Below are 12,362 nucleotides of genomic sequence, written 5' to 3'. Positions count from 1 at the left end.
TGAATTTAGTTCTGGTTCTGATTACAGAGGAAAGGGACAAAGAAGACTTTTTGGGATTAGGAAAGAAAATTGTGAGGAGAACTTCTTCCTCCGTCCTCCCATGCTAAAATGGTTCACTATAGTGGGGGAAATCTGTTAGTTTGTCTCCGCCTCCCATGAGAGACAATTTCAGTTTCAGTTTTCTTGAATGAGTGGATGGCAAACTCTGAGTGCTTGAATGCATGGCAGGAACATTTGGCTCAGAGAGCTGTTGGATTTCTTCATTTTGTTGATGGTGTTTCTGTTCTCTAGCTCTAATTGACTGGGATTCTGATGAGTTTTCTAGACTCTGTCACTAGGTGGCACCGTCTGCACACTGTTGTTTGCTCTGTTTGGTTTATCTTTTAGTCCCTGGAGGATACAGCTGGTTTCTTATGATTCCACCACAAGGTGGCACCCTCTATAGTTTGCTCTTTGTAATAATCTCCCTTCCTCTGGGGGACTGGAAATTTTCAGTCATATCAACTCACGTCTGGAGCCACACACCCCCACCTTGTATTCTCAGTTGCTCCTTCTCCTCCTTATTCTCACTTGTTCCCACAGCAGGGGAGCCGTGGAAGATCTCGCCTGTCATCTTCTCTTCATTGCCAGTGCTAATGGATTTGTCTACTTAAACCAGTCACATAAACTTTCCTCTAACATGAAGACCACCAATTCCAAATGCTCACTACTTTCGTGTATGTTAAAGAACTTCTCCCAAGGGATTGGGGAAGAGTTCCAGGAAGGCTTGCACTAACTGTGAGACTGGCTGAGCCTTCTGGGCTGTGGAATGGCCATTCATGTAATGGTCCCTGGACCCGGCTACTGCAAAGTCAATTTGCTCAATGTCATAGGACCCTAGGGTACCTTGATCAACTTCCTTATATTGATAAATGACTGACACTTGTTTAAAACTCACTTTAGCTTGGTTTTACGGTTGTGGCTCTAGAGATTATTCTAATGTTTTGGTTTTTAAAAGCTCCCTTCCTCCAACCTCCAGCCACCTGTCCTGCCCCCTTCCTAGACTGAGACTTTCTGTTGGGTTCCCTACACCCTGCCTACAGCCCATCTTCCTCATCCCCATCGACCCCACTGCCTTCAGATTCATCTTCCTCTTCCCAACCTCAGGTCCCCTATCCCAGCCCACACCACTCTATCCACCCCTGAACCCTACCCCAATTCCTACTTTACCCACCTCCCGTTCCTTATTTCTAGCTCACTTTCATGTCTCTCTCTGTCTCTCTCTGTCTCTCTCTCTCTGTCTCTCTGTCTCTCTCTCTCTCTCTGTCTCTCTCTCTCTCTCTCTCTCTCTCTCTCTCTCCATCACCATCCCTCCAGGTAGAGATATTCCATTTCCCCAATATCCCTCACTGCCTCTGCCTTCCAGCTTGAGAATCTGCCACACTCTAAACCCAAGCGGCCCTCCCCCCAGCCTGTTTTTATGCTGCAGGAGGTGCCCCTCCTTCCTGGTCCAGGAGCCACTTAGAGGAAAGATATTGCTTGTTTCTGGTTTGGGGATGTTTTGTTTGGTTGGTTGAGCTTTGTTTTTGTTTGTTTGTTTTTCTCTTGTGGTTTTCAAGCCCTGGCTGTCCTGATGCGCACCTTTGTAGGCCAGGTTGGTCTCAAACTCACAGAGATCTGCTTGGCTCTGCCTGCCGACCACTGGGACTGAAGGTGTGCCACCTCCACAACCTGACTGCTCAGTCTTGAGCTATGTTCCTTTATGTTCAAGTCTGTTTAACTGGAAAGCCCATCCTCAGCCCCTTTGCTAATAAGACCCAAACCCTAACTGCTTTCCCAAAGTCCATTCTCCTAACCACAGCCCCACCCAGGGTGGTTGACACCAACTCCTTTGGTTTTTTACTTCACAGTAAAGGGAAGTCACAGGGGCAGAGGAGAGGCAGGAAAGGCCCTTGCACTCAGCCACTGGTAGGAATGCTAAGTAGATAATCACTTCTGAGTGAACTTTCTCTACCAAACACCCCTGGACCCTCAATAAGCACACAGGGTCTCAGGCCCTGGACACTGTTTTACCAGTACTTTATCATTGGATCAGGGTGCAACTCATAACCTCACTAGTTTCTCTAAGACTACTGAGGCTCTTCAGTGCCTAGAAGTCTCCAAGGGCATTTCTCCAGCAATTACAGAAGTTTGCAGAATTTTTACCCCTTTTAATCTCCTGGCTCTGGACAGTGCTAGTAGTCACTCAGTCATCCCTGGATATCACCAAAAAACAAAAACAAAAAACTCCAAAAGCTGAGAACTTTGCATGGATAAATACCTTCCAGCTCCGCAAAGTGACCCAAAAGTTTTTCAATAATCAAAAAAACAAAAGCCAGATGCTGATCAAGTAACAGGCAAAGATTCCATTGGCAGCTTCCTGTTGCTTCTGTCCAAGGCAGAGACTCCCACAAATAATGGAGAAAAATAGGAAACCTGACAGGGACCAATATGGCTGCTGTAAGAAAAGGGAACAACGGAGGAATGGCTGTCCTATTCATCTTTCCAAAGCCAGGAAATTTTGGGAATAGAAAATCACCTTGAAGCACACTTTACACACTATTTTATTGCTGTGACAGACACTGTGAGCATGGCAGCTCTTGTAAGAGAAAACATTTCATGGAGCTCGTTACAGTTTCAGAGACTTACTCCATTATCATCATGGCAGACTGCATGGTGGCATGCAGGCATGCTATTGGAGATGTAGCTGAGAACCACCCCCTGATCCACAGGCAGTGACAGCAAGATGAGGTCAAGCGTGGGCTCTTGAACTCTCAAAGTCTACCCTTAGTGACACGCTGCCTCCAACAAGGTCACACCTCCTAATCCATCTAATCCTGTCAAAGAGTTCTATTCCCTGGTGGCTAAGTATTCAATATGTGAGCCATGGGGGCCATGCTTATTCAAACACCACAAAGGGAGACTGTGAAAGTCTTAGATCCTGTATAGGGGAAGAAATTGCCTCTCTGGGGAAAACTGATTGCTTAACACAGAGAGATGTGCAAGGAGCCGTTGAGTAAGCCCCCAACTATAGTTCCACCACCACCTTTTGGTCTTTGTAGAAGTGGAATCAGGAACAATAACTAGAGAAACAACCTCAGTCAAGGAATAGTCTACACAATCTGAAAGAAGAGAAAAAAGGTCTCTAACAAATTTTCAAAACTGAGTTGTGCCTTAGAACAAGAAGGTAATAGGAGGAAAGAGGTTGTAGAATTGCATCATAGAACTCAGAAAGCTGAGAGTCTTGACTGCTCAGGAGCATCTCGGGGTAAGAAAACAGAGACCAAAGATGCAGAGCAAACTCACAAGCACTCATGGGCAAGATGGCTCCATGGGAAAAGCACTTGCCCCCTAGCATGATGTGCTGGCTTGTTTCTTGTCAACTTGACACAATGCTGAAATCATCTGAGAGGAGAGAACCCCTATGAGAAAATGTCTCCAGAGATCAGAATACTGAGATGTGGGCAAGCCTGGAAGGCATTTCTTTTAACTAGTGATTGATGTGGGAAGACCCCAATCCATTGTGCATGTTGCTTGTGGTCCTGGATCCTATAAGAAAGCAGGCTGAGGAAGCAATCCAGTAAGCTGCACTTTTCCATGATCTTTGTATCAGCTGCTGCCTCTGGGTCCAGCCCTGCTTTATTGTCAGCCTCAGCTTCCTTCAATAGACTGTGATAGGAGATGCATAGTCAAATAGACCCATTCCTCCTCAAGTTGCTTTGGTCATGGTGTTTCATCACTGCAAAAGAAACCCTAAGACACCAGGCAAGTGAATTCCAGCCCCAGAATCCACTGGGGGATTAGGTCACTGGCAGAGGAAACAGATCTGCAAGAGGCTCAAAAGAGCAGAGCAGTGGAGATTCTGTGGACAGAGCATCTTAACTCTGGACAGATGGACCACAGTGGCTGGCCTTGTAGTTGTCTGCAGCAGGACTTGTGAGAGCTTGACAGGGTGCAATGCAGACAGGTTCTAGTGGCCTTTTGTTCTGTGGGAGGATGCTAAGGTAGAGCCAAACTCCCATATTTATAGTGATATTTTGTTTGTGTTTAACAAATAAAGCTTGCCTAAAAGGTGCAGAGCTAAGACACTAAAGGACAGACAGTGGTAGCAAACACCTTTAATCCCAAGACTTGGGGGACAGACAGATCTTTGTTAGTTCAAGGCCACCCTGGGCTATACAAAATTGATACATTCTAAAAGAAAAACAGAGCTCACATAAAGGTGATCCCAGGCCTTTAATTCCAACACTAGGGAGGTAGAGACAGAATTGATATGGCTGGGAAAAGAGAGGAATATAAGGTGTGAGGAGACAAGCTCAGTGCAGTCTGAAAAGTACTGCAGTTTGATGCAGTCAGTCTGAGGAGGCAGTCTGAGGACAGGCTCGCCCCTGTGGTCTGAGCATTTATAGAGGTCTAGTGGCTGGCCTTTTCCTTCTCTGATCCTTCAGCTTTCACTCCTCCCTCCACCCTCACCCCATAGCTGACTCTGAGGTTTTATTATTAACACCAATTGGAAACCATGCAACACGTGTTGGTGAGAGACTACTGAAAAGGCTTGTTTGTCTGGGAACTCCAGATGCCCTTGATTGTCACCGTGATAAAACATGAGACAGATATAGTGTCAGGATCTAGTGAGGGTCTGTGACAAAGGAGGGCTGCAGACTCTGAGGACCCAAGAAGTGTATTATGGATAAGAGTGGGCAGAAATAGAGTCTTAGTGTGAGCTTCCTAAGACCTCCCAGGAGTTAGATAATATGATAGGGACAAGGGACAGGGCAGGGGGCTTAGGGAGGGAGAGGGAGGGCAGTGCAGAAGAAGGTGGAAGGAGGGTAAAGGGGAATATCAGAACTGATACAATTGTGTTGCTAGGGAAACCCAGAAAATGAGGTCTCCTTAAGGAAGGTAAATATAAGAGAAGGAGCAAGGGAGGTAAAATAACAATATGATGGCTGGAAAAGTCACAAGGATTCTTAACATTAACTATTTACCTAAAAAAAGCAAATGTAATTCAGGGTATAACTATGCATATGTAGTTTTAATGAACATTTTTTTTCATGTGTGTTGATGGCATTTCCTCCAAAAGACTACCTAACAAAACCCCAATACTAGGCAAAAGGACCCTCTTTTGAGTTGTTGGTCAGGGCTGTCTAAAAACTCCCAAAACATGCAGCCCATTGCTGTTGCCCTTGTTTACCAGCAGCGTTGGAAGGTAAGACCCTACTGCTGAAGACACCATGCACTTTAGAGACAGGGCCCTGAGGTCCCTGAGCTGGAACTGACCTAAAGTCACCTCCCTGAGGGACTAGTTTCTTAGTTCCAAAAGGTGCCATGCAAGCTTCCAAAGGAGGGGGGGGGCTTCCAACAGTCCCACCCATCATTCGATGCCTATGGACCACATCAATGAGTAGCATGCCACAGTAACCCTTATAGGTACAGAAGTGGCACATATGCATTGGCGGTAACCAGCATCTCTCTCATTGAATTTAACACCTGCTCAGCCAGAGGGACATCACGCCTGCATAGTACTGGACAGCTAGCTAACTTCTCAGTGCTGACATCATGGTTATTGGGGGAGAATCCACAGCCACTCATTTACTAAACCAGCATAATCTCTAACAGCAATCTATAAGCATTTATCCTTTAACACAAGGGTTAATGTATTCTTCACCCCCATTAAGGAAACTTCTCTTTGGAGAGGATGGAGACCTCTATAGAAAACCACAGTCAATCAACATGCAGAGTTGTGGAGCCAGTCCCAAGGGATGCTTCCTCAAAATATCCCACACCTAAGGCTCAGGGCACAATGCAGAAGAGGGGATACAATTCCAACATGGGTCCTGAGGAAGAGCAATCAGTGCTCTTAACCTCTGAGCCATCTCTCTAGGCCCCAGAATCTGTTCCTAATTGGAATAATTTTGTGATTGCCAAACTTTTTAAAGGTCTTAGGTTCCAATGTCACAAGGTTATGGAGAAAAGCACAGCCTTGCTTGATGTGGGAGTGTCATATATCAATCTGTTGATTTCATTGGCTAAGCAATAAAGAAACTGCTAGGCCCATTGGATAGGCCCACCCTTAGGTGGGTGGAGTAAACAGAACAAAACGCTGGGAGGAAGAGGAAGTGAGCTCAGACTCTACAGCTCTCCTCTCCGGAGCAGACGCCTCAGGAGAGACGCCATGCTACCTGCTCCAGGGAAGATGCACGCTATGAAGCTCCGACCCAGGATGGACTTAGGCTAGAATCTTCCCGGTAAGCGCACCTAGGGGCGCTACACAGATGATTAGAAATGGGCCAGAGCAGTGTTTAAAAGAATACAGTGTCCGTGTAATTATTTGGGGCATAAGCTAGCCGAAGCCGGCGGCTGGGGTGTTGGGGGACGCAGCCCCGCCGCCCATATTACTACACTTGCTGACAAGATAGTAATTGTCTTCCCTGTGTGGGGGCATGGGGATAAAGGAAGGAGATGGAAGTGGGGGGGGAGAATGACCCAAGCTGTAAGGGGATGGGGAGTGCTGGGTCCCTGAGCCAAGAATCAGGACAACAATAAACATGAAGGTGGAGGACAGGATTGAGGGGAAGGAACCTGGTGGAGAAAATGAGTCTGGGATTGAGATGTAGGGAGAGGGAAGGCTGTGGGAAGTGCAGAAGGACCAGCTGGATCTTGGAGGAGAACTGGCCAACAGCAGGGTGGGGTAGGGAGGGTGAGGGAGACACTGGGGTAAAGAAGGTATGTGTCATAGAGTCTGGAGAGACTCCTGGGTGTGACTCCAAGTTTACTCCAACAAGACTTAGAAATTCATGTAGCTTTTTGGTGTCATGCCAAACCTCTTTTTGCTTTGGTAAATTTCCAATGTAGGGAAACTAGAAGGTGGAGCTGTTTTCTGTGCCGGAGCAAGAAGTTTAAAAGGCTGGGGATTGGATGTCAGCCTCTTATCTGTTGGCTGGTGAGGCGGGTGTGGCGGGTGTGGCGGGTGTGATGGGTATTTGAAGTCCTTTAAAGGGAAAGGGAGTACTCCCTGCTCCCAGAGAGTCCCCTGGCACCTTTGTGAACTCTCTGCAGGGCAGCACAGACCTCAGCGCTTCTCTCCACAACTCTGGTTATTAAACCTGTGAGTGCAGCAGCCATGCACTGTCCTTCCACCCAGGCTCTGTGCTTTCCTGTTCTGCTGATCTGTCTGATGTACACGCTACCCACCGGTGAGTTGCCTTGCTCTAACCTGAGGGGTGCGGGGAGGAGGATGGAGATGGGAGGGAAGTGGCTATTGAATCCCAAGGTAGCAGTCCTCCTCTGGGAAGCTCCTGGACCCTCAGAAAAGAGGCACTTGCAGAAAAGCTGCCCTTGAGACGCACTGTCCCTTGTCCTGCTCCTGTCATGCTCAGGGGAGGAGCGAAAAAGTTCCAGACTGGGACCAGTCAGGAAGACAAGATGCCTGGGGACACAGTGAGCATTCCTCCATGCTGAAGTCCACAGGAAGCCTAAACCAAGTCAGGAGGTCCAGAGGTGATGGGCACAGTGCCAGACACTGTCAAGAAGCTCAGACAGCTCCCTTGGATTTAAAGCAGTCTGCTCTGAAGACTGTCTTCCCAGGGGATTCCTCAGAAGCCCTCCTCCATTCCTGAGCCTCTTTGCCCTGGAACTGTCCTTCCCACCATTCCACCCTTTATTCCAGCAGGTAACAAAGGGTGCTTCTTGGAACACAGCATGCACAACCACTGTAGTAATATGGAGCGGAGGGGCTGGGTTGCGTCCCCAAACACCCCAAGCCGCCTGCCCTGCCCGGCTAGCTTATGCTCCAAATAATTACACGGACACTGTATTCTTTTAAGCACTGCTCTGGCCCATTTCTAATAATCTATGTAGCGCCCCTAGGTGCGCTTACCGGGAAGATTCTAGCCTAAGTCCATCCTGGGTCGGAGCTGGGGCATGGTGTGCGTCTTCCCTGGAGCAGGCAGCATGGCGTCTCTCCTGCGTCTGCTCCGGAGAGCGGAGCTGTGGAGTCTGAGCTCACTTCCTCTTCCTCCCGGCATTCTGTTCTGTTTACTCCACCCACCTAAGGGTGGGCCTATCCAATGGGCCTAGCAGTTTCTTTATTGCTTAGCTAATGAAATCAACAGATTGATATATGACACTCCCACATCACTTCCCCTTTTTCTGTTTAAACAAAAAAAAGGAAGGCTTTAACCTTAACATAGCAAAATTACATATAACAAAACAGTTATCAAGTAAAAATTACATCAGAAACATTTATACATATAACAAAATTGACCGTAAATCTCTATCAATAAAGCAAAATCTATACTAATGCAAATTATTCATGTCTATATCATATCCCCCTTTAAATGTAAAAGAACATTTATAAACTATATTTGGGAACATGGGCGCAGTTTTTTCTCTCCAAACTGCTTCCTGCTGAATGGGGGCGTCGTTAATTAGGTCTTTCATGGTATAACCTGTGTGCTAGTTTCATCTCAGTTGGCTGTTGAGCAAAGCAATTTTCTGAAGATGTTCACAGCAACCCTTCAGGAGGACGTGGTCCATCATACCAAATTGGAATAGAAGAAATGAACAGGGTCTCATCCTCTGTGAAAACAAAAGAAGACTCTCTCCAAAGCATCATATCCTTAGACCCAAATTCTGAAATCGTAATACCCTTATATCCATTCTGGTTTAGCTTGGCAACCCATGTAATGAAATGTCTCTCTGTACTTAGCTCCTTCACCGTCAAAAATTTTAAAGAAAACACAATGTACATAATCCAGACTCTCTGTGAATTTTCCATCTTTACGCGGCTTATTTTTATTTATATCTATAACTATCTGTACTCTGTCTCTTTAAAGACTTTACTTTTACTTTTTTCTTTTTAAACCATTAACTTTATTCTCTGTATTCTTTTTCTTCTCTCTCCCAAGCCAACGTACTCCAACAGTGTGACTCATTTAGTGGTCTGAATCTGTCCTATTGTGAATCTGCAATTTTTTACTATCCAGGAGCACTTTTGATTTGCGCCTTTAAATCATTAGGCGCTTAAGAATCTAAGCTGAGACATTCCTAAGTTAACTTTTTGCTTTTTGAGCGTATATCTGTGGACCAGGCTGTCTTTGAACTCTCAGAGATCCGCCTGTCTCTGCCTCCCAGGCATTGGGATTAAAGGTGTTTGCAACTACACCTTGAACTCACAGAGATCTGTTCGTCTCTGCCTTCTAGGCACTGGGATTGAAGGCGTGTGCTACCACACCTTGAAGTTTACTTGAGGTTTACTTTAAGAATTTTAACTTTTAGTCTGCATATATTTTTAACACACAGTAAACCATTCAGAAATTTTCTCTGTCTTTGAATCTCTCTTTACTGTATATCTCTCTTTTTCTGACCACAAGAGCCTTTAATTTACCAAGCAATATCAGTAGGACTAAAGGCGTGGCTTTGCCAGCTAGATCCAGTCCATTCCTTAGCTTTCCAGCCTCATGGCGGAAATACAGGCTGCAGCCATGTTTATAGCATTTTAAGGTCCCTGCCAGCCAGCGAACTACAACAGACAACACTCAAGTCCTCTCTCTGTAGCCGGCCCTCCTGCCTCAAACAGTCAGAGTTTGCCTTGGCAGGATGGCCCAGAAAGCCGGCATTTTTAAACGGCACAGCTTTTTTCCTGCTACGGCTGAAAACCGAAAAGCATGTGTTCAGCTTTTCATCAACACTGTTTAAGTGTTTTGTGGCAGGACCTCTTAATGAGCCGCAGAGTTTTGCAGCTAAAGCTGAGTCAGGAAGCCTCTTGAGGCTACCAGGTAGGAGCGGCACTCAGCACTTTAATTCTGAGACTGAGCGTGCAGCACAGAAATTCTTTTCATCCAAGTTACATCCAGATCTGACACGCAGAGCACTACGCAGTCTGAAAACACATCTCTGTATGGCAGCAGAAATCCGCCATGCTCTTCCGCCTGCCTAAGCCTGATTCTGCCTTCTGCCCAGGAGCAGGCGTGGAGCTCTGAGTCATCGTCAAGGTCTCAGAGCACTCTCCTTCAGATCCCAAGCGGGAACACAAACATAAAGCCAGAGTTTGCACTGGCGGCACAGCCCCAGGAAGCCACGCTTTAAAATAACGCAGCTTTTTTTCTGCTGCTGTTGCTGAATCAGGAAATCTCTCTACAGCACGCCACCAACAAACAGCAAAAATCTGTGTTAAATGCTCTCTCCCTTATTTTTAAGCCTTCTCAGGTTTTTTAAGTGGGTTTAGTTAGCCACACGTCTGGGCGTCATTTGTAGTAATATGGAGCGGAGGGGCTGGGTTGCGTCCCCAAACAAACCACCCTCTTTCTTACTTGTTACACTTTTATTCTTGCTGTTGCTTTGTTTTACTGCAGGACTTCACACCATAGCCGACACTAAAGAATTTGCAACAATTCCTTCTCTCTCTAGGTCTGTCAGGTGCTAGGATTACAACTTTCTCCCATCAGCCTTCAGCTTCAATTCTATGAGACTCATCAACCGCCAGCCGGCTCAGCGCCCTTCCCTGTTCATATACCCTTTCCCACTCCCCATCCATAAAGTGCCTTTCAGCCCCTTTTCCACCAGGGGACAATCTGTGGATTAGCACCTCAGCTCTCAGGGCTGACTATAGTGGATTCCAGCAATGATACTGGGTAGGGACATGTGAAAGGCTCTGCCCTGGCATCCTGGGCCCATGTAGTCTACCTCCTGGGGAAACAGCATCAATTAATGGTGGTCCTTTATGCAGGAATAGATTCGTGCTTCGTGTTTTTGTTTGTTTTGTTTTTCTGTAAACAGCAGGCACTAAGTATCTTCCACATGGCAAGCTTCACTAAATCTGTCTTGCATCAAATACTCAATTCAACACTTAGTGTGGCAGACTCAGAAGGCAGCGAGCTGATGAACGGGACAGCAGATTTGGTCTCCATCACTCTTCTGACCCCAGATTAGGGTCTACCCCATGTATCAAAATTGGTGTCCATCCCCCCCCCCCCATTCTCCGAGTGTGTTCTAATGTACTGTGCAAGCTCCATGTTTCCCAGTCAGCAGTGGGTTCTATGCTGCCTGTGACATCTGGGTCAGCTAGAAATGACAGGAGGGGGGGCTGGCTTTAGGGTTTATTGATCTCTCCATTGCTGTCCTATGGATTCCTTGGATTTCATGCCCATAGAGGACACTCCTCAAGGTCCAAAGTACTTGCTGAGGGAGAGGTGGCAGCTTACTTCAGAACTAACCTGAATTACTTCTCTAGATGAGGTAAGAGTTCCACAACCATCTGGGGAACTGGAGATGTTCTGTCAGAAAAAGTCCTTGTCTCTCCCTGCTAGGCAGCTTTCAACATACAAGTGGCCTGTTATATCCCTGCAGCGATGTCTCTCTTCTGGACATCTTGTCGAACTGTGACTGGTCTACCTAATAGCCTAGAGGTAAAGTGCTCACCTAATGACTTCTGCCTGGAGCCTGATGGGCCTTCTGATAGCCCAGACCCAGAGGCTGCTCTTTCCAGGGCCCAGGGCCAGGCCAGGAGCCACAGTGAATTAGAGTGTATTTTCCCTGCTGCAGGTGAGTCATGCTGACTCCTGCCCAAGCAAGGCGATTCTCCAATTAGACACTGCCATGAACCAGTGTGATTTCCTAGGACTGACACCTCAGACTGACAGATTGTCCTGGTCAGAGGGTCCTAGAGGCAGGTCCGGCCCTGCTCTTCATGCATATGTCATCTCTGCTGCTTTCAAGCTCCAAGAACAGAGCTGAGCAGGTGTAACAGAGACCATCTATCCTGTGAAGACTTCAGAACTGATACAGTAGCTGTGTTAGTCACAAAGGCCACGGTCACACACAGAAGGAAGGGTTTGGGATCTTAGAGTTTCAGAGGACAAGAGTCCGTCACCTCACCATGGAAAAGCTTGACAATTAGCATGCATGGTGTCTGGAGCAGCAAGCTCAGAACCCACATATTTTTAGATTGGTTTGGTTTATTATTACTATTATTATTATTATCATTATTATCATTTTAGTGTAGCACATCTCCTGGTTGATTACACTTTGCTCTGTTTGCTTGTTTTTTGAGACAAGGTTTCTCTGTGAAACAGTCCTGGCTTGTTCTGGAACTACTTCTGTTACCAGGCTCACCTCGAACTCACAGTAATTCTCCTACCTCTGCCTTCTGAGTCCTGGGATTAAAGGTCTGTGCCACCACTGCACAGCTGGTTTGGTTTTTTTAAGATAAGGTCTCCCTATATAGTTCTGGCTATCCTTGAACTCACTATTGAGAACAATATGGACTCAAACTCGCAAAGATCTGCCTTCCTCTGCCTCTCAAGTGCTGTCATGAGAGCCATGTGATACCATGCCCAGCGCAG

The sequence above is a fragment of the Microtus pennsylvanicus genome, chromosome 1 (genome assembly GCF_037038515.1).
Source record: "Microtus pennsylvanicus isolate mMicPen1 chromosome 1, mMicPen1.hap1, whole genome shotgun sequence".
NCBI lineage: Eukaryota > Metazoa > Chordata > Mammalia > Rodentia > Cricetidae > Microtus > Microtus pennsylvanicus.
Note: the sequence above shows the minus strand (reverse complement) of the source record.